This window comes from Balaenoptera physalus (genome assembly GCF_965194825.1).
Source record: "Balaenoptera physalus genome assembly, chromosome: 8".
Lineage (NCBI taxonomy): Eukaryota > Metazoa > Chordata > Mammalia > Artiodactyla > Balaenopteridae > Balaenoptera > Balaenoptera physalus.
The window spans coordinates 12,179,885-12,207,096 of record NC_138887.1 but is presented as its reverse complement, the minus strand read 5'-3'; the positions used below and the strand labels follow the sequence as shown (position 1 = coordinate 12,207,096).

The following is a 27,212-nucleotide window of genomic DNA, read 5'->3' as shown; positions in this document are numbered from 1 at the left end:
CAACAAGAGAGGCCGCGATAGTGAGAGGCCCGCGCACCGCGATGAAGAGTGGCCCCCGCTTGCCACAACTAGAGGAAGCCCTCACACAGAAACGAGGATGCAACACAGCCATAAATAAATAAATAAATAAAAATTAAACTTAAAAAAAAAAAACAAAAAACACCATGATGGTAGAGAAACAGACCCTTAGAAACAAACATCTTTAAAAAAAAAATGGATCAAAGACCTAAACATAAGACCTAAAACTATAAAACTCTTAGAGGAAACATGGGGAAAAGATTCACGACATTGGATTTGACAATGATTCTTGGCTACGACACCAAAAGCACAATAATAAAAGAAAAAATAAACTGGACTATATTCAAATGAAAAACTTTGGTGTATCAAAGGACACAACCAACAGAGTGAAAAACAGCCTGTGGAATGAGAGAAAATATTTGCAAATAATATATCTGATAAGGGTTTGATATCCAGAATATATAAACAACTTCTAAAATGAAACAACAACAAATAAAACACATAACCTGATTTAAAAATAGGCAACAAATTTGAACAGACATTACTCCAAAGAAGATATACAACAAGCATATGAAAAGATGCTTAGCATCACTAATTATTAGGGAAATGCAAATCAAGAAACCACAAGATAACACCTCACACCCATTAGAAAATAACAAGTATTGGCAAAGACATGGACAAATTGGAACCTTTGTGCACTTTTGGTGAGAATGTAAAATGGTGCAGCCTCTATGAAAAACAGTACTGCAGTTACTCAAAAAATTAAAAATAGAATCATCAAATGATTCAGAAATTCCACTTCTGGATATGTATCCAGAAAAAAATTAGAGCAGGGTCTGGAAGAGCTATTTTCACACAGATGTTTACAGAAGCATTATTCATGATAGCCAAAAGAAAGAAGCAACCCAAGTTGTCCATTCATAGATGAATGGATAAACAAAATGTTTATATGTACATATAATAGAACATTATTCAGCCTTAAGAAGGAAGGAAGTCCTGACACATGCTACTACGTGGATGAAATCTGCAGACCTTATGTGCAGTGAAATAAGCCCATCACAAAAAGATAATTATTGTATGAAGTCCCTAGAGTAGTCAAAATACTAGAGACAAAGAGTAGAATGGTGGTTGCCAGGGGATGAGGGGAGGGAGAATGGGGAGTTGTTGTTTAGTGGGTAGAACATTTCAGTTTTGCAAGATTAAAAAGTTCTGGAGATTGATTGCCCAACAATGTGAATACACTTAACACTACTGAAAACTTAAACATGGCAGAGATGGTAAATCTTATATTATGTGTATTTTAACATAATTTTTAAAAAACCACCGAAAAGACAGGTCTTTTGTTGAAAGCAATGGCTGGATGCTGTTCTGCCTCAAGCAGGTCCAGGGTTGAATCTTATATCACATCACTAATGTTCAGTAGGTGGCTCGACCTTGGTTAAGCCTATGCTTCATCTGTTAATGTAGGACATTCCTTACAGGGCTGGAGTGAGGATTAAATAAGATATCACTATGTGTAAGGTACTTAGCACAAAGTCTAGTACGTCGAAGGTGCTCAGTAAACGTTTGTTCCTTTACTTAATATGCATGAACACACGCCAGTGAGGGCCAACTGGAAATGAGGTCTATGTGGAAGGTCTCATGTCAGGAAGGAGTGTACCTTGTGGACCATCCCTGGCAATTACTGTACTTGAGAGAGAGGCCAGTGATGTTTCGAAGCTGTGTATCTTGTGCTTCCATGGGGCTCTCCTGACTGACTTGGCTCCTGACCTGTGTTCAGAAGAAGGCAGACACTCTCCCACACAGATGTGCTTATTTTCCCCTGGAGATGATGGCTGGCAGGGGAGGGCGGGGGCAGGAAATTATTTACATGTATGGTCAACATACTGCCATTTCTTTCCATAGCTGGTATTTCCTAGTTTTACTCAGAAGTTCTCACTATGCTGTGGCTTTTGCTGGAATACTGGTGGTTTCCCAGAAAAAAATTCTCAGCTTCTTTTCTAAACCTCCGCTCGGCAATCGCAGGATCCTTGAGTGACAGACTGGGGTTAGGGTTTTCTGTTCTTGAACCTTCATATTTAGACCTTCAAGAGGAAGCATCAGATTTTGAGGAATGTATGTGACCTACCACCAGTGCCAACGTGTCCATGCTGGGTTGGATGTCATGGTAACTGATGCTTTGTCTATTGCACAAGGGTCAGTCAAAGCTGTTCTGGAGTGCCCAGGGCAGTACTCTCCCAGGTGGGGAGGGGAGGGGGAGGGAGAAAGAAGAACAGATGAAAAAGGGACTTGAATTCTGCAGTATTCATGGGCCGGGTGAAGGCAGTGATCTTTCCGCTACGTAGGAATATTGACTACATTTTACTAGCCAAGAAATTCTCAGATTTCCAGTCATCTCACCTATAGGAGAGGTATGATTTCAAAAGCATTATCAATCTTTCCTTCCTCCAAATCCTTTTCCACTTCATGACCTAAAGTGCCTGAAATAAGTTCTACCATTGGATTTCCCTCATTTATATTAAGTAATAGGTAGTAAATTAATGGCTTGTCTGAAACTTTTCCCTGGATGAGTTTATCAACTCCCTCTCTCTGAGTCTACAGTTGCAGAAGGAAGTAAAGGCTCAGAGTGGGTGTGTCGAGTGACACAGCACAGAAAGGCAGTGTGGCCCAGTGTGGGTGTCCCCACGGAGCAGTCCTTGGACCAGCAGCATCGCCCAAGGATGCTAAACTAACGTCCTGGCCTTCTCCAGACCTACAGAATCAGAAACTCCCGGGGGGTGGAGGGGGCAGCAATCTGTTTTAAGAAGCCTCCAGGTGACCCTGATGCCCCGGTGAAGTTGGAAACACTCCTTTACTGTCCACAATCCACAATTCCTCTGCTCCAAGTACAGACTGGGCTCCCGGCTTTGTCCTAGACTCATATATTTTATCTACTATTTACAGCAGTCCTTTGAGGTTGGGAAATCTGGTTGTATACACGTCCTGTCCAGGGATGGAAGGACAGCCCTGAGCTGAGCCAGTGGTTCAGACTTTTCTCCCAGGACCAAATAGATGTGATGAAGGATCTCTTATCGGCCGTGACTGTCATAACCTCTGTTTCCGAAAAATGTCACTTATTTTCTTTAAGGCCCTAAAGTATGAAAATATGAGCATACTGTCTGCCTGACCCTTGTACTGACTGACACCACATGTGATTAAGAGATGATTTAGTTAATTAATGCCCAGGATGCACTTAGCATAGTGCATATTCTGGACACATAATCCCCCCCATGCCTCAAATTTTTATTCTTAGACTTCTTTTTCAGGCTACTTTTTCCTCCCTAAAAGGTCATTTCTCCAACAATTCCATCCTGTGTAAACATGACCCGTGTTTTCAAGTGCAGCTCAGTTTTACGTCCTCTAGAGCAGTCTTCAGTGCTCATGCTGGAAGGTTCACATCCTTCCCTCTGCATTTCCATAGCGCTTCACCCTCACAACTCCACCAACCTCATCTTACCCTCGGAGAGCCCAGTACCCCACAGACAATCCAAATCATTTGTTCAGTGTAGAAACAAACATCACAGTGAAAAAAAGTATAGACATTCTAGAAGTGTTTCTCTTATTCTTGTCACTATATACGGGATGTGACCGCCATGCAGACGTTCTAGCTCGTATTCTTTCTCCAGGTATATTCAAAGACTCTTTATGGAGAAAACAGTCTCATCTCTAATGCTATGTATGTATGTATGTATTTTACTCTTCCTTGTCAAGTGCCTCCTGTGAATAGTCTACAAAGGCAAATGGCAAATAGGTTCCACTTTGTGTGCCAGTCAAGCGCTCTGTTGTGCAGAGCTGAGTCCTTTGCCATCTAAACTTAACCAGAAAACTTCTCTGATCCTTGATGACATCTGCCGTGGACGAGGACTCCAGGGGCAGCTATTCACACGCCATGTGTTCGCTGGGCCTTGTCTGTAGTTGCCTCCACTTTCTTTGATTTACTGCATCTTTACCAGCTTCTTTAACTACTCATCGTCAGGAATTTATTCATAAATACCCCAATGGGCACAGTAGCTGCCTACTATGTGCCAGCAGTTTCCTTAATGCTGGGTTAGGGGATTCTAGGCAGAAAAAGCCCCAGGAGTAAAGGCAGAGGCACAAAACAGCTCCAAGGGTTCCCACTGCCTGCTTAACCTTTGCCCACATTCATGCCTATAAATACCTGCTCGTTCAGTCTTGCGAGCCTTCCTGATGCCTGAAGGTGGTACTGACCACCCGCACTGTGTCACTGCCCTGTGCTTCAGAAGATCCAGATCGTGGTGCCAACATAATTGTGCATGTTTGCTTGCCCATCTCTATCTACCATCTGGCCAACCCATCAGTGACGGGGACTGTGTCTTCATGTCCGTGCCCTGGGTCTCACTGTTTCTGGCAGATCCCACACTTAACGTGTTTTCCAATGAATGGGTAGATTGTTGGAGAGACAAGTGAGTAAAGAAATCTAAGTTTTGGCCAATGAAGGATGGTGTATCATGATTATACAATTCCAACTTAATCTATCAGTTTGCTTGAAAACAATAGAGCTGATGTATTGTGAGTTGGGGAAAATGTGTGATTCTCATTTGCTATCGATGTACTAAATCTACCTTATTTCAACAATGGACATTCTAAGGGTTATCAGGAAGGTGAGTGGGTGGGAAAGCTGTTTCTGTCCACTCTTCGTACAATCCAAGAATGGCCCAGGTTGTAGACACACGCCATTAGGGCAGGGCCTTCCTCTGCAAAGCGGGGGGCACGGGTGCTGTTAGAGGCAGGACTTGATTTCAAGTAGCAGCTGAACCTCGGAGACGGCCCCTGGCTCTCTGTGCCAGGAGAGAGTCTCAGGGATTACAGAGAGCAATGGGCTCGGAGAGTGAGTCATTTCCTCCTTCTGGTTCTCTGCGGGGTTGGCCTGCAAGACGGATTTGGAATGGATCTGGAGTGACCTCTGATGTATTCTTACCCGCCACAAAGTAGCCTTAACAAATATCCCTGTGTCTAACCGGATGTGAGTTAAACTAAGAAATGACTCTGTGCTCGCCAGTAATGTAGGTCATCAAGCCAAGGGGCGGGGGCACAGCGGGTGAAGGTGCTTGTGTTGATTCACCAAAAGTGCCTCTTGGGGAGGGAGGAATGTCCGGGGGCACACCCTCGGAAGAGGGGCAAGCTTAGCCCTTGGCCAGAGTTTCTTAGAACAGCTACCGGGGCCGTGTCACTTCGACTCCCTCACTAGCGGGACCCATGGGAAATGTGGAACCTTGCGGGAGAGTGGGAGACACAGGTGCACGCACACAGGCTCGCACGCACGGACACCCCAGGGTGGGTGTGTTTTGTAAAGGGAATGCCTTCTCTGTCAGCACCTGACAAGTGCTGAACCTGAAAATTAGCAGGGTCAGCAGGGCTGAAGGTGTGCGGAGGCGGGGATGGAAAGCACCTGCCCCAACACATTTCCTTGGTGACAACGGGTCTTGGCGACAATGCACAGGCTTCCTAATCGGCTGAGCGTATCTGTGGGATAGGCACTGAGAGCCCACTGGGGAGAAAAAGCCAGAGGAAGAGAGGGAGCCAGCTCCAGTTTGCTAAAAGAGAGATTAAATTTCAGCCCCTGGAGGAAATCAAAAAGTGAAAACGAAAAGCGAGTAACACTAAACGCCAGGTTGATTTTTCACGCATATTTTGTTTTTTTTAAATGCGTCCCTGTCTTTTGACCACTCATGAATGACAGACATTGTGTTTCGACCGCACCCAGCCACCAGGATGCTGCCAGACACGGTGGGCGTCTCCCTGACCTTTCTTTCTGGACAGAGTGGTGACGGGAGAGGGAAGCCTGACCCTCCACCTTCTGTCTGATCCAGCACAGATGCACTTTCTCATTCCTGAGAACCAGACAAGCTTCCTGAGCCCTGGGTTGATGTTCTGTACCATCTTTGGTGCAGCTGTAATTTTTAACAGGGGGAGCCGACTTGAACCCCTCAAATCCTTACTCCAGACCCCTCGAACTCCTGAGACTGGTGTGCATGCGTGTGTGCGTTTTTAAGGGGTTTTCAGCTGTGCTTCTGAGAAAGTGGCTCCAAAAACAGTTTAAAAAAAACCAGAAAAGAAAAAGAGGGGAGGATGTTAGTGACACATCTCCCCTGAGTCCAACCACAAATTATTTCTGTAGCTTTCACATTTACAACAGCAAAAATAATATTATGCTATGCTCACCTACATATGTCTTTGAATTCCTCTTTCCTTTTCTGGGGTCGAATGATGGATACCATGCCCCTCTTTCTGCTTTGAACCATGGAAGAATGAACCCAGAATTAAAAGTATAAGATGATTGCGGGGCTGGGGATGGGGATGGTGGAGGGGGGTGAGGTCTGGAAGTCAGTTGCAACTAGTCTCAGAATTGCACATCCAACTTTGAATTTTTTTTCTCAAGACTTATATTTGGGGATTGGAAGGGAGCTGTTTTATGAATGGATATAGGCCTGACACATGAAACGCGTGGGATTTGTCTGAGGGCCTCGTCTGGGTCAGCTGCGACATCTGGCTCTTATGAATCTGGCATATTGTGATTCACGGATACGCAAATAGTAATCCCTGATAGCGGCCACTTGTGATGCCGACAGACAATGTCAAAGGCCAGGGAACAGCAGTGGCCGCCTTGGCTGAGCTGCTTGGGCCGCTGCGGCCCCTGCTGCTGTCAGGGAGAGTCACCAGGCTCCAGGGCTTGTGTCCCACTAGGACCCCAGGCAGCCAGCCCCGAGCCAGTGGCTGGACAGTTTACAGCCTGGCTGACTCCGAGCTTACTCCGCAGGAGAGCCAGGTTGAGGGCATGTGACTCTGATGGCAGATGGTCTGGATTTGAACCTGGCTCAGCCACACCTCCACTGAGAATGTAACAAGTTATTTAACTTCTCTGAGTCTCAGTTTCTTCATCTGTTTACAAAAATATATCGAAAGGTAAAACTTCAAGTAATTAAAGGAGCTAACATCGACTGAAACTTCCTTTGGGCCAGGTGCTGTTCTAAGCATGATACAGAAATTATTTCAGTTAAATTTTTAAAAATATGTGGTGTGTACATTTGCCAATGAGGAAACTAACCCACAGCCATACCAGTAGTGTTGGGAGCTAGGATTCTCTGTGCTTTTTCTGAGAGTCTAGAGCCGTGATCCTTCACCAGGGGTAACTTTGCTCCCCAGGGGACATTTGACAATGCCTAGAGACATTTTTGGTTGTGACGACTGGGACAGGGGAGGGATATTACTGGTATTTACAGGGTTGAGTAAGGGACGTTGCTTAACACCCTACAATGTACAGGACAGTCCCCACAACCAAGAATTACCCAGCTCCAAATGTCAGCAGTGCTGAGGTTGAGAAACCCCACCCCAGAGCCTGTCCTCTTACCACCACTAAGAGACATCTACACTAGATGTTGTCTCTCACTAGATAACATCTACAGGAGGGGTTTGGGAGGATAAAATGGGATGATGCATATAAAGCACTAAACACAATGGCTGGCACATAGTAAGTGTTCAATAAATCAAGCTGCCATTGTTGCTGCTGCAGCCACTACTAAGTTTTGCATCCCCAGCCTCTTGTCTCTGTTATCAGCAATGTCTCCAAGGCTACCTGGACCATCATTTCCCTTTACCAGAAGGGCCTGTGAGTTATAGTAAGAAAAGACAGATTTCCTTTTCCTTCCTAGGGCTTGCTGATGTTGGTGTCTTCCCACCAAATGCCTTCTGTGCTCGGATCTCCACGGGGACATGTGCCTGGGTTCACTGGGGACCTGCAGCTTGGGAGCTCTGTTGGAGGGTGGCTCTCACCTATGCTTCTTGTGAAGATCACCTGGGACAGCTGGACTTGGTCCTCTCCAGTAATGGAGAAGGAGCATTTTCATCCAAAAATGGGTAACGCCAGGTGTCTGAGGGGTAAAGAAACTGGTGTAAATGAAGAAAGTTTCATAAATTAAGACTCGTAAGTGAAGGACACATGTCTTCCCGTTATGTGTCTCACCCCTGCTCAATCCTACAACATCTCTGAAACTCTCTTTTCCTCTGGAAGTTGAGTGGGTCAGGAGAGAGTAAATAAAAAACTAGAGGGCTTCCCTTGTGGCGCAGTGGTTGAGAATCTGCCTGCTAATGCAGGGGACACGGGTTCGAGCCCTGGTCTGGGAGGATCCCACATGCCGCGGAGCAACTAGGCCCGTGAGCCACAGTTACTGAGCCTGCGCGTCTGGAGCCTGTGCTCCGCAACAAGAGAGGCCGCGATAGTGAGAGGCCTGCGCACCGCGATGAAGAGTGGCCCCCACTTGCCGCAACTAGAGAAAGCCCTTGCACAGAAACGAAGACCCAACACAGCCAAAAATAAATAAATAAATAAATAAAATTAAAAAAACAAACAAACAAAAAAACGCAGTTTAAAAAAAAAAAACTCGAAGGATCAGCAAACACTGTACAATAAAAGATAATTTGAGGGGAACAATGATTTGAATTTCCTCTTCTTTGTACCTCCTTTCAGTCAGGAGAGCAATTCCGAGCCCCAAGTGAACATTTGTCTTTCCTGAGAGCTGCCCGAGAACCTGTGGCTAAAGTGTGCTTTGTGCCGCCGGCGGCCGGCAGCAAGGCCAGCTGACGCCCAGTCCCAGGCTCCGCAGGGCTCCTCCATCGGCCACTCCACGGGGTCAGAAATGGGGAGCTGTAGGCCGAGAAGCTTAGAGAAGTAGGTAATAACCACAACTCTGCAACTATAGTGCCTCTAGTGACTGTCTGCCATGTGCTTGGCACTCTTCCAGCCGCATAACATGTATTAACTAATTTAACCTTCATAATAACCAGACGAGAGGTTCTATTTTTAGCCCCATTTTAGATCTGGGGAAACCAGGGCACAGAGAGGCTAGGCAATTTGCCCGCAGCACAAAGATAGGAGGTGGCAGAGCTGGGAAGTCAGCCCAGGCAGTGCCAGAGGCCACATTCTCCACCACTAGGATGAACTGCTTCCACCTAGAAGGGGTCAGAGGTCATCTAGCAAAGGTGTGCAAAGGTCCCAAAGCTCAGCAGATCAAGGAGGTCAAGAGACAAAACTAGCAACCGAAACACACACTTAAGTCACCTGTATTTTTATGAGCTTTTTTATATTTCCTATGAGGGGCAGAAATTGGTGAGTGGGTACATCTAGCCATGGGTGAAGGAGACTTACACAAGTGTGGTTTCAGATGGGAGAAGAACCAACCAGAAGCTGTCATCCTGACTGGGGTATGGGGAGGGGATCTGGGGTTACAGAGAAGGTCTGAAGTGTCGATCTATAGCTGTGGACTACATCTCACCCTAGCCAGGTATTTAGAAACGCACACCTTCCACGAACCACTCGACACGTTTTCTAAGTGCCTGCTGTGTACCCAGGGAACCAGCCAGCACGCCTGGGTATATCAACACACAGGCATCACAACTGCTACAGGAAGCACTGACCACATACTCTCTGAAAATAAAGGTCAGCCTGTTCAGAGAGATGTTTTTAAATACAGAGTTGCTCTATAATTCTGTCATATGTTAGAAATGCTTAATCTACATTTTAAAGGATCCAAGGATTTGTAGAGACTGAGTTTGGTAGAGAAACTGAGTTGAATCGATATCCCTGCAAAATCCCTTGCGCACAAGTGAGGCGCTGGAGTTCTAGCCATCTCTGAATATCACTTCTCATGCCTCTTAACTGTAAATAAAGGATTCCTGACCATTCGATTACATCATCTGTCACCTGAAAATGCTGGTATTAGTCATCTACCAACCTGCTATCCAACAGCCAGGAAAGGGGGGGAGGGAGCTTTGTAAATGCATTGATGTTCCTAGGATCATCAATGTGTACTGGTCTTTAAAATTCTTACTTTTCTACATTGGAAAGAATCTGAGTCCTTTCGCGTTCTTGGGGCACACGTATCTGGCCGTGTGCGTGTGTCTTCGACAGAGACAGGTTTAGGATGAGACCAGAGACTGGAATGATGCTCTGCACTCAGTGCGTTTCCCGGGAATTCACGTGGCTTTGCCTTCACACAGCCTCCCAAGCTTTCCTCATCCCTTTTGTAACTAAAGGCCATGCAGTTGCAGAACAAATGCCAAGATTACTGTGATGATCTGTGTGGCTACAGTCACGGCCATTCGCCTAACAGCCTTCTACCAACGCCCAAACTCTCCTCTGCTGTCTTCTTTCTCAACGTGTCACAGCAGCTGCCTGGGGAGAACCACCATTTTGCCACACCTAGTGGACGTGTCCCAATCCCTGCCTGCAGGATACCCACGCTGCTCGACACAATTGTCCACTCACCCGTCCTTAATCCTTGCTCTGTCGTTGACTTCCGTGATTTTACTCACCTCTCCGACGGGGCATTCTTCTGCTTTCCAGCAGGGATTTCTCCTTTCAGCTTCAGACTCCTCGACATATACGAGGGCTGGTTGCATATATATATATACTTGGAATTCCCGCGGTAATCTCAAAGGTAATTTGTCCCACACTTAATTCATTCTATTTCCACCCCGGATCTGTTCCAGTCCATGAGTTCTGTATCTCCATGAACATCAATGCCACCTTCCTAACAATCTGCTCAGATAAAAGGGAGTGAACGGAGACTCCACACTTTCCTTATCCCCCCCCAATCCATGGAACTACCAAGTCCTACAAATTTACCTTTGAATATATCTTGACTCCATTCCCTTCCCACAATCATTTTCTTGTTTAGGTCATTGTCATTCCACTCTTGCACAACTGTGACAGTGCCCTTTCCTACTCTTCCTGCACCCAGCATTTATCCCTTTGAAATCATCTTCACCATGGTCAGTTACATCTGGGCTACATGTGGTCTTGAGGTCAAAGGCCCTTTCATTCTAGATTCCAAAAAAGGTTGCTATTGTTTAAAGTAAAGCATGATCACAGCATAGACTGGTACTGGCATAAAAAACAGACACGTAGATCAATGGAACAGAACAGAGAGCCCAGAAATAAACCCATGAATATATGGCCAATTAATTTACAACAAAGGAGCCAAGTATATAATGGGAAAAAGACATTCTTTTCAATAAATGGTGTTAGGGAAACTGGACAGTCACGTGCAAAAGACTGAAACTGGATCACTATCTTACACCATATACAAAAATTAACTCAAAATGTATGAAAGACTTGAATGTAAGATTTGAAACCATAGGACTTCTGGAAGAAAACATAGGCAATATGGCCTTGGCAATGATTTTTTTTTTTAAATCTGACACCAAAAGTGAAAGCAATAAAAGCAAAAATAAATAAGTGGGACTACATCATATTAAAAAGCTTCTGCACAACAAAGGAAACCATCAACAAAATGAAAATGCAACTTACTGAGTGGGAGAAAATTTTTTCAAATCATTTATATGTTAAGGGGCTAATACCCAAAATATATAAATAACTCATACAACTCAGTAGCAAAAAGAAGGAAAAAAATCCAATTAAAAAATAGACAGAAGATTGGAATAGACATTTTTCAGAAAAAGACATACAGATGGCCAACAGGTACATGAAAATATGCTCAACATCATCAGTCACCTGGAATGCAAATCAAAACCACAATGAGATATTACCTTATACTGGTTAGAATGACTATTATCAAAAAGACAAGAATTAACAAATGTTGGTTAGGATGTGGAGAAAAGGAAGCCATTATGCACCGTTGGTGGGAATGTAAAACAGTAGTCGCTGTCAAAAACAGTATTAAGATTCCTCAAAAAATTGAAAATAGATCTACCATATGACCTAGCAATTTCACTTTTGGGTATTTATCCGAAAAAAAATGAAAACACTAACTTGAAAAGACAAAATGCACCCCCGTGTTTATTGCAGCATTATTTACAATAGCCAAGATATAGAAACAACCTAAGTATCCATTGACAAATGAATGGATAAAGAAAATGTGTGTGTGTGTGTGTGTGTATATATATATATACACACACACACAGTAGAATATTATTCAGCCATAAAAAGGAATGAAATCTTGCCATTTGTGACAATGTGGATGGACCTTGAGCCCATTATGCTAAGTGAAGTTAAGTCAGACAGAGAAAGACAAATACCATGTGCTCTTTGTTATGTCTGGAATCTTAAAAAAAAAAAAAATCGAACAAACCTTAAAAAACAAACAAACAAAGAAACACACAAAAGCCAAGCTCACAGGTACGGAGAACAGATCGGTGGTTGCCAGAGGTGGGGGGCAGGGTCAGAGAAATAGGTGAAGGGGGCATAAAAGAAAAGACACAATCTATGCCATTCATTCGGTTAACTGCAAAGTACCATTTCAAGGAAGTGCTGCTCAGCATTTCCTAGCTAAAAAAATTATTTTTTTTAATTAAAAATTAAGTAAAGCATGGTTACAACATAGGATCTGAGGTTGTTACTTTGGATATCTGTGCATCTTTGTGCATGTGTGAGTGCACACATATGCACATAGACGCATGTATTCCCCACCTTCCCCAACTACACAAGAGTTAAAGTGTCAGTTTGCAAGTTTCTAGAAGCATTTGGTGTTTTTTTTTTTTTTTTCTTTTTTGGAGGGGGTACTCTATGGTAGAAATTGAGAAAATCAGACAGGCAGTTACATGGAAATTAAATTAAAGTTAAATTACATTAAATTAAAATGTAAGCTCCTTTAAGACAGCTGTTCATGATCCCTTGTTATGCCTCAGAACACTTAGCAAAGTACCTTGTTTAATGTGATTGGGTTCAGACCCAGGAAAGAGGGAACTTGCATTAATCAAAAGCAGATGAGGGTGGTTGAACCTCTCTACAGGTTAAAATATTCCAGTCGTCAAGGAGAAAATGGAGTGGATTTCAGAAGCAAAATATTTGTGTGTGATGAGTTGAAGTATGGGGAGTTTTGATTTTTTTGATATATTTTTTTTTTTGAATGGAAAGAAAGAAGCCCAAAGGAGCCAAGAAGATGCTAATGGATGAAATGCTTTGCACATATGGGATGGAAAATTGTGCTCGATTAAGTCAAAAAGCAGCTTCTGAAGAATGTATTATGGCTGCGGCTTCACAGGTGCCTGACCCGCCGGCCCTACTACATCACTGCTCCATGTGTGTGACCCTGGTCCTCCACTCCAGCCGCCATGTGGGAAGATCATATTCAGGGAGGCAGAAGCTTCTAGAACTGCTTGGAACCACTGCTGGGGCCAAAGAAGAGCCCCTGCTTCTCACCCTTTTATCCACGCACAGGAGCATTAAAGAACTAAACCGTTCTCATCTCAACTTCCTCCCAGCCTCACTCTTTTGGCCCATCTTCCTCTGAAGAGCAGCTGCTTTTCAGCTGATGTTTAAGCTCACACACCCTGAGTTCAATTACCCCACTTCTTTACAAAGGAACGTGCTCCTTTTCTCCGGTTTGTTTTAATTTCTCCTAAATATCGTTCCTACAGGGGTACCTCACTTTACACGTTTTTAATCCTCCTCAGGAACATATGGTTTATGCACTGCAGTATAAATCCAATATTTGCAAATTGAATCAGGGTTGAAATTCACCAAGAAAGGATACCATTTAAACAGACCATGTGGGGAATCCTTTTTAATTTTTTTTTTTACTTTTTTTTTCTTTTCTTTCTTTCTTTGTGGTTTCTTTTCCCCCTGAAGCAAAGAATCCTTTGATAATGCAAATGTTGATTCTCTTCACTCTTTTTCCAGAAAACTACACTCTTTTTTTTTTTTAAAAGCTTAGCAGATTTTGATTGATGTGCATTGGGATTTCTCAAAATGGGACACCCGTGTTCACAGGCAAGCAGCAACTCTTAGGCCTGGGGCTAGCTAGCTTCATGGGTCTCTTCTTCCCATCTTGTTCTTAACTCTTTAAAAAGTGGTGACTGGGTAGGAATGTAATATTTAATAAATATATTTGAGAAAAGAATGTATATATATGTATAACTGAATCACTTTACACAACATTAATCACATCAACACAACATTGTAAATCAACTATACTTCAATTAAAAATTAAATTAAAAGGAATGAATTCCTTCAATTAAAAAGGAAAATTTGGGGGGCTTCCCTGGTGGCACAGTGGTTGAGAATCTGCCTGCTAATGCAGAGGACACGGGTTTGAGCCCTGGTCTGGGAAGATCCCACATGCCGCGGAGCAACTAGGCCCGTGAGCCACAACTACTGAGCCTGCGCGTCTGGAGCCTGTGGTCCGCAACAAGAGAGCCCGCGATAGTGAGAGGCCCGCGCACCGCGATGAAGAGTGGCCCCCACTTGCCACAACTAGAGAAAGCCCTCGCACAGAAACGAAGACTCAACACAGCCAAAAGTAAATAAATAAAAGAGTATAAGTGAAGGCTTTAAGAATTAATCATTTAAAAAAAAAAAAAAGAAAAATTTGAATTCATAGATCCAAAGGAATGCCATCCCCTCCAAGTCATCATGTTGAGACAACCTAAAACGTTCTGGCAGGGTACTTTGGGAGTTGTTTCTAGTTCCAGTTTAGAAACGACACTAGAAGGACAGCCTACCAAACCTATAGTCACAGCACACCAGTTCCAGGGACAGCTAGGGTCCTGCTGTGTCCTTGGGCCTGGTCATCAGAAAAGCCGATCTTCAATGATGGGACCAACGACACCTTCCCTCACACCAGTCCCCTTGTCTCTGCCTTTCCTCTACTTGAGAGGTATCAGCAGCTAAACTTAAATAGCAATAGTACCTGTTAGACGCCAGGCACCATTCTTACCACTTTACACAATTTCACGTGCACAGTAAGTGGATGCAGAAGGTGCGTGGTCGGCGTCTCCACTCTGCACAAAGGGAAGCTCGGGCACGGAGGGGTTCAGGCCACGCGGGGGCGGAGCTGGGACTCCAGGCTCCCCCAGCACACAGCCTGGCCTGGGGTGGGAGGGCGCCCTGTCCGACCCCACCCCGGACCGCGAGCCGTGTCAGTTTGTCAGCGTCCTGTCACAACGACAACAGCCTACGTTTACTTTGCACTTAGCAGATGTGAGGCTTCGCTGCCTTACTGTATTTAGTCCTTACAATACTACTTACAATCCTTGCAGTTATCAACATTTGCAGGTGAGGAAGCCAAGTCCATAACCCGCTCAAGGTCACAGAGCTGTCTTGTTGAGAGGGAGGGGTTCTACCCACAGACGTTCCCCACTGTGGTGCGTATGGCTACGCTGAACAGAAAGAAAGAATCGAGTCGCCATTAACAGATTCCAAAGCAGTGGGATGGGTGAGAGGTATTCGAGGATGGGGTTATAAGTCCACGACACTTTATCAGGCAAATCCGACGCTTCTTATTGGATCCACCCCCTCCCCTCGCACACACATACACATGCATGTGCACCCATGCACACCTGTGTTCCGGCACACGCACATACACACGCGCACATATACCAGAACGACCTGCTTCATGAAATAAGACTGTCCATTATAAAATGCAGGACTCTTACAGCAAGCTAGAATAAGCTGAGCGAACTTCCACGCCCAGGAAGAGTCTGCTAGGCTTCCCTCCCTTCGTGAGGCGGTGCTTGGCTGGCTCGGTTGGGAGGTGGGTGGGATCTCAGGGCTCACACCTGCTGCTGGGGGGAGAAGCGGCTTGTTCAAGTGCAGCTGGAGGGAAGGCGCTGCTCCCTGCCTTCGAGCACCTCAGGAATCCCCTCCAGTGACCAAGAGCCACGTCAGTCCCCAGGGGAGTGCCGCTGCTCCTCACGTCCTCCTGTGTCCTCTAAGCCGGCAGGGGGGTCTCCCTCCTCCCACGTGCCAGGACCCTGAGCCTCACGGTCTGCTTCCGTTTGAGCTTCTCGCTCACCCCCTCAGCCCTCTGGTCGCTGCCCTGTGCCCTTGTCTGCACTCTGCTGCCCTGGGTCAGACCCCGCCTTGACTGACCCGGCAGGAGTCTCCCCGCGCTTTTGCCATTTTAGTCTTCCCAACTGCCTGCTCCTACAGTTTTTCAAAATATGAATTTATTTAGGTTATTTTCTTAGAAACTTACCAAGGCTTCCCATTCCTTATAAGAACACATCCCAATGCCTCGGTTTGTCACGTGGGGTCTTTCCTAATCTATTCCAAACTTAAATCCCCTGCTCACCCTAGCTCACTTTCCTGCCTCCATGCACCCAACTCTCTTGTCCCCTGGGTGACTTGATTAACTTCGAACATACTGAGAACTTTGATTCCTTCGTCACTATGCCCATGTGTTTTCCGCGGCCTCCAGTTTCTCTTCTACTCTTGAGTTCATTTGTCCGAGGCATGGCTTACACATGCTTCTTCTCTGGGGCCTTCCCGGTACCTCCACCCAGACACCATCACACGAAATCCCTTTCAGATACAAGGAGCGGCACAATAGCAACATGTATATTTCACTGGGCGTGGCCAGGGCCCGTTCTAAACACTTCATGCCCATCAACTCCTTTAATCCTCTCAACTGTGCTATCCTCATCTTATAAATGAGGAAACTGAGGCACGGGCAGGTCATGGACCTCGAGTCACACGTGTGGAACGCGGCAGAGCCAAGAGCTGAAGCCAAGCAGACCGATTCTGATTCAACCTCTTTTTTAAAGTGCTTACCCCTGGGACTTCCCTGGTGGTCCAATGTTTAAGACTCCGTACTTCCCCTGCAGGGGGCACGGGTTTGATCCCCGGTCAGGGAAATAAGATCCCACATGCCGTATGGCCTAAAAAAAAAAAAAAATAAAGTTCTTACCCCAGTATCAGGCAGTATGAAGTCTGAGGAGGGCAGGAAATGGTCCACATTAAATTTTGTATCTCGGAGCTCCTCATACGCGGCGCTTGGGTGCCTGCTTATGACCGAGGGAAGACGTGCTGATGCGTAACAAAAATTTAGGAAACAATGAAAAAAGCTTTCTTGATGAGTCAGATCATTCCAGTTCCTGCTGCCTCAGGATGGCAGTGAAAAACCAGAGCGGGAAACATGTTCTTGATGATAGCTTTTGTCTGACATGTACTTTAAACCAAAGAATGCTGATGGAAGAAATGATGACTCTTGGAATCTCTATCAAAACAGACCTAAGAGTCATCCCGAGCTACATGGGATACCTTTAAGCCTCATCCTCAACTTCAACGTAGACTTCACTCTCAAGGCCCTGCGCGACCCAAGCGACTCATCAGTGTTCCCTGCGTGCAGCGCGTTCACCTTGGTGTTTCCAGGTGGCCAGGGTCAAGGCAGACGCTCCGAGGTTCACCTGGGCCTTCCTGGGAGGTGATAGCCTGCGCTACGCTGCGTAGGTGTGCTCTGTGTGGAGCTGAAGTGACGCTGGGCCCCAAGGGGAATTCATCAGTCTCCACTTCGCTGCATAGAGATAATCAAGCCAGAATATTAATATTGCGGTAATTGCTTCCCCCCTTCATGTTTACGGAGAGAGAGAAACAGCTGGGGCGGCTGACATCTGAAACAGGAGCTGCGGATCGTTACTTGCGCGGCAGATGGGCTTGGGTTATGAATAAGCAGCAAATGTGAAAAAGAGATTCACAGGGTTGAGCCAGGCTTGCTTCGTGCAAAACCGGTTAACCCTTGCTGCTTGCCACTGCTCCAAGCTTTGGGTCACCGGGCTGCTGCTTCTCACGGTCAGAGATCTGATAGCACCGGGTGTGACAAGCCCTGGAGCAAAACTGCGCTGGGGAGAGTGCACGAGAAGAGCCAATGCGTGCTTGAGGAGTGAGTTCAAGACAAACACAGACCCTACCATGCATGGCTGGAAAGGAAGCCGGAGGCCTGTATTCAAGCTCCTGGCAGGTGCGTAAATCCACACCTCCCAGGTGGGCAGCCTCGTGAGGAACAGGGAGTTCGTCAGATGGGGATCCTGGACATGATGTGATTTGAGGGACGTCAGAACGTTCCCGTTTTCCACCAATACGTCCCCGGCTAACTTCTCACTTATACCTGCAATTTTATACTTGGGAAAGTATTCCTTCATGTTATATAACCGAATGAAGCTCATTAAAATGCAATGTCCTTGAGAGGGGTGACATGTTGAAACTTATCAGCGTTGAATGTTAGCATATGTAGATTAGTTCGTCAGATCCTTTTCAGACTTCATCGTTCCCAGCACTCAGAGAGCAGCTCTCTCCGGAGCTGGGCAAATGATGGGGAAGAGGTTAAACTATGGAGGGACTTTGAGCGCTGTGAATACCTTGAGCATCTGTTTTTTTCCAGCTCTGCCACTTACTAGCCGTGTGCTCTTGGGCCAAGTCGTGACCCTGGGACATGTAACCTTCAGGATCTTCACTTGGAAAAAGAGTAATAACAGGTACTACGAATAGGTCATAGGAGGTTGTGCAGATCAAATAGGGTAAAGATTGTGAAAGTACCTTGAAAACTGTGAAGTAATATACAAGTATAAGGTAGCAAAGTTGTGGTGATGATGGCTGGAGTGGTGGCGTAGGTAGCAGTAGTCCTTATAATGGGAAGTATGTATGGAACATTTCAGTAACTACGTATAATATTTGGGGATGGGGGGTGGTGGTAGAAGAGCTTGGACCTCTTTAAAGCTGAAATAACTAACACCTTCACTAAAGGAGGTATAAAGTGGCTCAACAGAAACAATTCCCAAGTTGCAGTTATTGAGGGGATTCCTGCCAGCATTACACAAAAAGGGGCATCAAGTTCGTATTTCTGTTTAATATCAGGGATGCTTTGACCTAACCCAAAGGGCAGAATTTAGCTCCTTCCATGGCCACCAAGGGCAGAGAATACAAAGCAGGAAACTCAGGGCTAATTTGGAACCATACAGAAAGAGGAAGAGCTGGAGGGGAAATGGAGAGAATGCCAATCCCTAGGGCCCCAAGCAGAGTAGACTGTCAACATTTCCAGATGGGATTGGCAGGAAGCAAAAAGTATTAGCCATTCCTGATGAAGACTGGCCTTAAAGTTAACTTGGAGCAACTTGGTCAGCAGGAATTATGAGGAAAAGCCCTGACACGATAAAACGGAGTCTTGATTAAAGATCTACTTGTTAAGGAGAGCACTGCATAGGTAGAGGAAAGTCAGCAGAACTTGAGAGCGGACCATCCCCAGTGTATGAGTTCCCAACAGCTCCTAAGTGAAGGAAAACTGCAAATTTATACTAGAGCCACTTTTAAAAAATCATTGAATGATTTATAGTATACATTAATTGCATTGACTTGTATATTAAAATATAATTCAACAAGTGTCTTCTTTTATTGTCATAAGACCTCAAGTTAAGGAACACTTGCAGGTATATTTACAGGCAAACACATGGCCTGGTGGGTTGGCATGGCGATTATAGTCAAGACGTTAATGTCTAAAGTGCACAACTGCAGGTCAGCAGCTCATATAATGGAATATGATTTCAACTGGGCTGGCAACTCGGTTTGCTCCACAAGACACAGGATTACAACACGAGTTCTCTGCCAATTCCAGCTCTAAAGCTCTCACCATTTTTAGCCCCAAGCCTTCACTTTACGGCACTTTCCTTATAACTTCACTCACGCTGGCTCCCCACCTGGCATGATGTATATATGACCTCTTGGGTCTCTTCACCGCTCTAAGAGTGACAGTAATTGCTCTTGGGTTGGGCTTTATTTTGGATCTCTTTCTAAACTCCTGAGTGAATGAAATCTCAGAACTGCCTGCTGATTCCTACACAGTACAAAGCTGAAGTTCTTACCCCTTAGTTCATTCTTCTTTCTTTCCCTATTCCTTTTCTTTGGACTTTTTCTTGTCCTTTTCTTTGGACTTTTTCTTGTCCTTTTCCTTATCATAGCGCATGTTTTCGTGGCTCCTCTTACACCTGCCGGTTTAGGGCTCCGGCCTTTCCCAAAAGGCCCCACAATCAAGTCCTCGAGTCACTGTAGGGTTTCCACGTGCTCTCGCAGTCCATTCTCTTCGAGCTTCAACCACCCGGTATCCTAGCCCTCTCCTGCTTTGCCTCCTCCAGTGTCACCTCTTTCACTCCCTCTGATCCCTCATACGGGCCACATTCACTATGAGGCACTGACATCCTTGGGGTGCTAAAGCTTAGCTCTGTGGTAAATTCCCCATATGCCAAAGCTGCTAAGGGTCCCTCCCAGGAATTAGGAAAATGCTCCTCATCTTACTTTCGCGTGACCACGAGAGGAGAACCAAAGCCAAACTTTTGGTGCCGCAAATTATTTAGAGTATTTAGCAAACAACCACCCTCTCCCACACCACCACCACCACCTCAACGCTGCCTCTGCAGAACTGGGCAAAATATGATACCGACTGCTTGCCCCACTTATGGCCCCCATCCAAGGCCACGAGCCATGGCAATCCCTCATGCACAAATGAAGCATACCATGTGGTCCCACTAGCTGGTCTCACCTGTGGGCCAGGGATGGGCATCGGGGCCAAAGGCAGCCATCTAGATAGAGGTCAGCCAACTGGCAGACGAGGGAGAAGCTCTGGTCAACAGGACACTCTATACTAGATGGTGACTAACGAGATCACTCCTTGGGGAGTTTGAAGCCAAGCTACATAGTAACTTGATGACTTGACTGCAGAGATAGGGAGACGACATAGCACCCTGATGGCAGAGCCCTGGAGTAGAGAAAATCACAGGCAGCCAGGTCTGTGCTTTGTCCTATATGGCATTTCAATCCTGGTAAAGAATGGTCCCTTCCCACACCTTCTTTATCCATTCATCTGTTGATAGGCAAATATACAGTGGAATATTACTCAGCCATGCAAAAGAATGAAAAAATGCCATTTGCAGCAACATGGATGGACCCAGAGATTATCATACTAAGTGAAGTAAGTCAGAAAGGGAAAAACTAATATCATATGATATCACTTATATGTGGAATCTAAAAAAATGATACAAATGAACTTATTTACGAAACAGAAGCAGACTCACAGACTTCTAAAACAAACTTACAGTTACCAAAGGGGAAAGATGGGGGGAAGGGATAAATTAGGAGTTTTGGATTAACAGATACACACTACTATATTTAAAATAGATAACCAACAAGGGCCTACTGTATAGCCCGGGGAACTCTACTCAATACGCTGTAAAAACCTATACGGGAAAAGAATTTGAAAAAGAATAGGTATCTGTATATGTATGACTGACTCACTTTGCTGTACACCTGAAACTAACACAACATTGTAAATCAACTATACTTCAGTATAAAAAAATAAAAAATTTTAAAAACTTGAAAAAAAACCCCCAAACAGTCCGTTCCTTTCTCATCCTTATAAGAAGTAGCTCCCAACTAAAGGGACTGGACTACATCTGTTCTCACCTGAAAGATTCAACAGACTGCCTCTTGTTCCGTTATCAAGGGAGGATAGTGAGTGTCCCCTTCTCCACCCTCCTGCTTGAGTGACATGGGATCTATGTGTCCTCAACTGGGCTGCTTCTGGAAAAGAGAACTCCTTGCTTCCTTCATTCCTTTGATGCCAGAAATTAGAGCTCACAGAGGAAAATGAGAGCCTCAGACACACCTAACGCAAAGCCAGTCCTAGCCAGGGTGCTGTCCCTACCCTCTCTGTGTGGGCAAACTCCCCACCAAAGCCAGGGAACCAGGAACTTTGGGTTTAAGTAATGACAGCAGAATTGGGCCCAAGCTGAGTCAGCCGCAACCCTTGGCATGTCCCCCAATGAAAGGAACAGCAGGTTGAGGGTTACTTAAGAGAGGAACTTTTTCAACAGTCTCCTGTTGGGGAGGCTTTGACAAGCCAGCCAAAGTGCCTCCTTTCCCTTGCCCCTCCTCATCCCAACAAACGACAAAAGTACAGGCTGTTGCCTCCAGTGAGCACAGTTCTGGGGAAACAAGGAAAGCAAACAAATACTCAGTGTGGTTGACGGTTCCCAGGCTCCATTTCAAAGGCAGTCCCTTATGGCTTTGTTTGTTCCTGTTTTTCCCAGCATAGGTGTTGATATCACACAGAACTATTCTGAGGTTTCCAAGGAGAGAAGTATTTAGTTTACAGTGAGTAGCCAAGAGTATCTGAGTTTGAAAAAGGGAATAAGTTACCTATCTACCGAGTATATTTAAAAGCCCCCAACTGTGCTGTTATCAAGGTGCTGATGGGACATGAGAAAGTTCAAAAAGCACCTACTGCAATGGCCGTTTCCTGGACAACTTAGCAGCAATGGACCTTGGCTAAAGGGCAGCCTCTTCTCCGGGAAGTCACTCCCCTTGCCCAGCCTCCAGTGTGGCAGGAGAAGGTCAGGCCACGAGGTGATCATCTATGCCGGTAAATCTGGAAAAGATTAAACAAATTTTAGAGAAAACAGAAAGTGAGATTACTATAATACTGGGACTTGCCGATGTTCGGCACTCTCAACACTCTTCCCCACTTTGTCTCTGACCCAGATGTGATGAAAGTGTCAGGGGACCTTTTATTTTGCTTCCTTAACTCTAGCTTAGGCAGGGACCAAGATGTGCAAGCGTCCGGTTTTATGAAGGAAATAAGAAAATGTCTTCAACCATGAGGAAGAACATACAAACATCCCTAGGGCTTGCTATGGGTCACGGAGGCACAGAGATGACAGGGGTGGAGCCCCTGAGAGGGGGTGCATGCAGAGGGGGCTACACCCCTGTGCCCTGTGCTGCAAGGTGTGGCCTGGAGCAGCCATGGGGGATAAAGGGCAAGGTCTTCAGCCCCCTCCCAATGTCCCTCCCCAGTGGTGGGCTACATCCTCACCATTTCCTCTTGTCCGGAGACTAGCACCACTCGCCCCAGTAAGCCTGCTCTCAGAAATTGTCCTCAGGAAGGTAGGAACAATAGACAGGGTATACTATGTCTTTTGCCCACCCCATGTGTATTTGCATTTTAACAGAGGAAGTGGTTTTAGTCTCTAACTTATTGAAAACAGTGCTTCAGTTGGAGGTCTTAAAAAGGGACTTGTAGGAAAGTAAACACGCCATGGGCAATGGCACCTGCCTAAAGATTACCTTAATACTGGCACTTGTTCCTGGAATATAAGGTAGCCTTGTTAGCAAAACCTTTCTTTAAAAATCGAATCACTTAGAAAACAATAAAGTCCTTCCCTCTGTCCATCAGAGCCCCCCAGTCCAAAGCCCAGCCCCAGGCCACATGCAGGAAAGGGCCCAAGGCAGTATGCCTGCACGCTTGGGTAGGCAGTTTGCTAGCAGTTAATACAGCACATTCTCAACTTTAGATTATTCTAAACTTTAGGCCATTATGAAGCAAGACCGACAATGGCAACCAGGGTGTGAATTGTCTTCACGTACACTGGCCTTGTGTTTGAGTGACAGACAATACTGCGCAACAAGCGTGGGAATTCCGTACCTACTACTGCTATCAGTAAATGATTCACAAGGCCTACAAAAGAATGCATTTCTAACCATGGGGCCAACCATCAGAGCCACTTGGACAGATGCCTCTGCCCTGAGCGTGTCCAGGTCATGTTCTTCTGAAATGAAACACAGCCCGGGGAGGAGAAGATCTGGGACATGGGCCCAGCCACAGAGCTGGCACCATGCTGCTCTACTTCTGTGACCTGCCGTGTGGCACTGCTATCGGCCAGGGATGCCAGTGAGAGTCAGCAGAGCTGGAGTCCACAGTGCTTGCTGTGACCAGGCACTCTTTTAGACGTCGATAGTGTCACATAATTCCCATTTTACAGATGATGAAACTGAGGCTTAGAAAGGTTAAAGCATTTGCTTAGCTAATACACCTACAGATTAACTGAATGAATGAATGCCCAATAGGATACCACATATTATGAGAGAGTTAAACACCTAAGAAAGACACTTAATTTCGAAGTTTAAATCTTTAATCTTTTACCCCATAGATGTTGTCTAAGCACAGTTATCAGGAGACCTCTGGAAGAAGAGTGATTCCTTCCCTCCCTCCTTTACAGTTAAGGTGACAGAAATAATCCACATAAACAATTCATGTGCAACTGACCTTGGTGATCCTATCTCAAATTATGTCTCTGAAAAAGACATTTTTAATTTGAGGTTAACTTTAAATAAAATATATAAAAGTACGACTATCTGTATGTTTAATAAATCCAATTTATGAAAAGTAAAAGTGCATATCATAAAAAATTCACACATTTATGTATAATCAACGTATAATTTGATTAAGGAAATAAAAAGTCCTGACAATTTTAGGTTGTTATATTAATAGGAGACAATCTAAAATGACTAACTACAGTTTTGCCTTTTATTTTCCTTCCTGATCTTCCTTTAATAAAAAAAAAAAAACTAAAACATTTTTTAGTTGAGTTATAATTAACATACAATATTATATTGATTTCAGGTGTACAGAATAGGGATTTGCTATTTTTGTACATTAGGAAATGATCACTGCAATAAAAGCAGTGACTAGTGTCACCATACAGAGTTGTATCAACTACTTTCCCTATGAGTACAGTACATCCCTGGGACTTATTTCTTTTGTAGCTGGGAGTCTGTACCTCTTAATCGTCTTCGCCTATTTTGTCCATCCCCCTACCACCCCTCCCCTCTGGCAACCACCAGCTTGTTCTCTGTATCTAGGTGTCCGTTTCTGTTTTGTCTGTTCGTTTGCACAGCGAAGAAAACCAGCAGCAAAATGAAAAGGTAACCTACTGAATAGAAGATATTTGCAAATCACATATCTGATAAGTGGTTGATATCCAAAATATATAAAGAATTCATACAACTCAACTGCAAATAAAAAAACCCCTAAAAACCCAATTAAAAAATGGGCAGAGGAAACGAATAGCATTTTTTTCCAAAGAAGACACACAAATGGCCAACAGGCACGTGCAAAGGTGCGCAGCATCGCCAATCACCAGGGAAACGCAGATCAGAGCCGCAGTGAGGTATCACCTCACACCTGTTGCATGGATATCATCAAAGAGACAGGAGAGGACAAGCGTGGGTGAGGATATGGAGCAAAGAGAACCCTGTGCTCTGTTGGTGGGAATGTAAATTGGCGCAGCCACTAGGGAAAACAGTAGGGAGTTTCCTCAAAAAATTAAAGGTAGAACTATCATATGGTCCAGCAATCTCACTTCTGAGTATATACCCAAAGGAAGTGAAAACAGGATATTGAAGAGATATCTGCACCCCCATGTTCACTGCTGTATTATTCACAATAGAAAACAACCTAGTGAATGGATAAAGAAGTGTGTGTATGTGTGTATACCTAAAATGGAATATTACTCGGCCATGAGAAAGAAGGAAATCCTGCCATTTGCAATATGGATAGAACTTGAGGGCATTATGCTAAGTGAAATAAGCCAGACAGAGAAAGACAAATGCTGCACACTATCACTTATATGTGAATTCTAAAAACAAAGACAAAAAAAGTCAAACTTAGAAATAGAGAGTAGAAAAGTAGCTGCTAGGGGTGGGAGGTGGTGGAAATAAGGAGAGGTTGGTAAAAGGGTAAAAACTTTCAGCTATAAAATGAATGAAGTCAGAGGATCAAGTGTTGGTGAAGATGTAGAGAAAAGGAAAGCCTCATGTACTGTTGGTAGGAATGTAAATTGGTGCAGCCACTATGGAAAACAGTATGGAGATTCTTCAAAAAATTAAAAATAGAACTACCATAAGATCCAGCAATTCCACTCCTGGGTTTTTAATCCAAAGAAAACAAAAACACTAATTAGAAAGGAAATATGCACCCCTATGTTCACTGCAGCATTATTTTCAATAGCCAAGATATGGAAAAAACCAAGTGCCCATCGACAGATGAATGGATAAAGAAGATGTGGTATATATACATACAATGGAATATTACTCAGCCATAAAGAAGAATGAAATAATGCCATTTGCAGCAACATGGATAGACCTCAAGGGCATTATGCTAAGTAAATAAGACAGAGAAAAACAAATGCCATATGATTTCACTTATATGTAGAATCTGAAAAAAACTTTCATAGTAATGAAAATAACCTATAATTATATCACCTACATTTAATAAATAATATTCTTTATAATGTTACAAATTATATAACTTTCAAAAACTGTTAGAAAATATCTTTGTGATTTTTAAAAAATTGAAACGGATGTATTAAAATTTATTTATTCAGTTGGGTCCATTTTTGTTGTTTTACGTAAAGCCACCCTGAACTATCCTGTTCTTACTGGTGTGTTTAGACCTCTGATTGTATCTTCAGGGTGCATCCTAGAGCAGAATCACTGGGTCAAAAAGTCTGAACTCCTTAAGGTTCTTGACACTCATGACTTAATTGCTTTCCAGGAAGGTTTAAACAGTTTTCTTTCCCTTTAGCAGATTGCAGGAGTTCCCATTTCCTGTATTGATCATTTGCAATTTATCTCTTGCCCTGAGAACGATCATCTCATCTCCTTTAGTTAGGATTCTGTTAGTAAATACATATTTTCTTTATTGAATTGGAAAAAAAAAGTTTATATATGAAGAATATTAAGCTTCAGATATTTGTTGTAATTCTTTTCTCCAGTTTGATGTTTATCTTTATGTTTTCCTAGGATGTGTTGTATATAGCCCAGGTAACTTACTAATCATTTCCTGTGCAATATCTTCCTGTACATTCTTGTCTTTCCTATTTTTCTATTTCTTTTCATTTTAGGAAGTTTGTACTTATTGCAAGTTCAGCTAAATATTAAATATTTAATAAATAAAAGTTAACTTCATTTCCTGCCAAATCATCAATTTCATAAACCAAATTTATTGAACAATCCTATTGATTCATTTTACGGTCAATTTTTATACCGTAATATACCATTTGTATTGTTGTTGTACTAAAATATATTTTAATATCTTTTAGAGTAAGTCTTAGTGGTTCTCATCTGCTTTTTTTTCCCATGAACTTTAAAACCATTTGGTAAAGTTCCAAGAACAAAGAAGAAAAATAATCATTTCAGGAATTTGTGCAAATAGCAAATCTATAAGTTGTTGGTCTATCTATCTACCTCGTTTTGGGGCTAATTTTAATTAGAATGCCTTTACTGTTTCATCACTAAGTATGATGTTTAAAATAGATGTTCCTGATTATGATAAGGAAGTAGCCATCCATTTCTCCTTAAGTCTTTTGTTTAAAAAAAATCACATATGGTGTTGGAGCCTGTCCAATGCATTTTCAACATCTATTGAGACGATCATATGGTTTTCTCATTACTCTCCTATATGGACTCTCACTCTAGTTAAATTAATCTGCTTGCTCATTTTTTAATTTTATGCTTTTGTACTAGTCCCCCCCCCCCCCCGCTCTTTTTTTTAACTTGATGCTGTTCTGTATTAGGATCT

The 27,212-nt window shown here is 44.0% G+C and overlaps 1 protein-coding gene and 1 long non-coding RNA gene across 8 annotated transcripts in view; both read right to left on the bottom strand.

The window, feature by feature from the left end:
* LOC309666280 (uncharacterized protein) overlaps window positions 1–22,563 on the bottom strand; it is an 85,757-nt gene extending 63,194 nt beyond the window's left edge. For 3 of the 7 annotated variants that reach the window (XR_014266975.1, XR_014266976.1, XM_082473669.1), the window contains exon 1: window positions 16,722–22,563. The gene's annotated coding sequence lies outside the window, so the exon portion shown is untranslated. The remainder of the gene's footprint in view (window positions 1–16,721) is intronic. The other 4 variants (XR_014266977.1, XR_014266978.1, XR_014266979.1 and 1 more) reach the window with 4 other exon arrangements.
* The window catches only part of LOC309666315, a 667,877-nt gene that overhangs the window by 506,845 nt on the left and 133,820 nt on the right, over window positions 1–27,212 (bottom strand). The window lies entirely within an intron of this gene.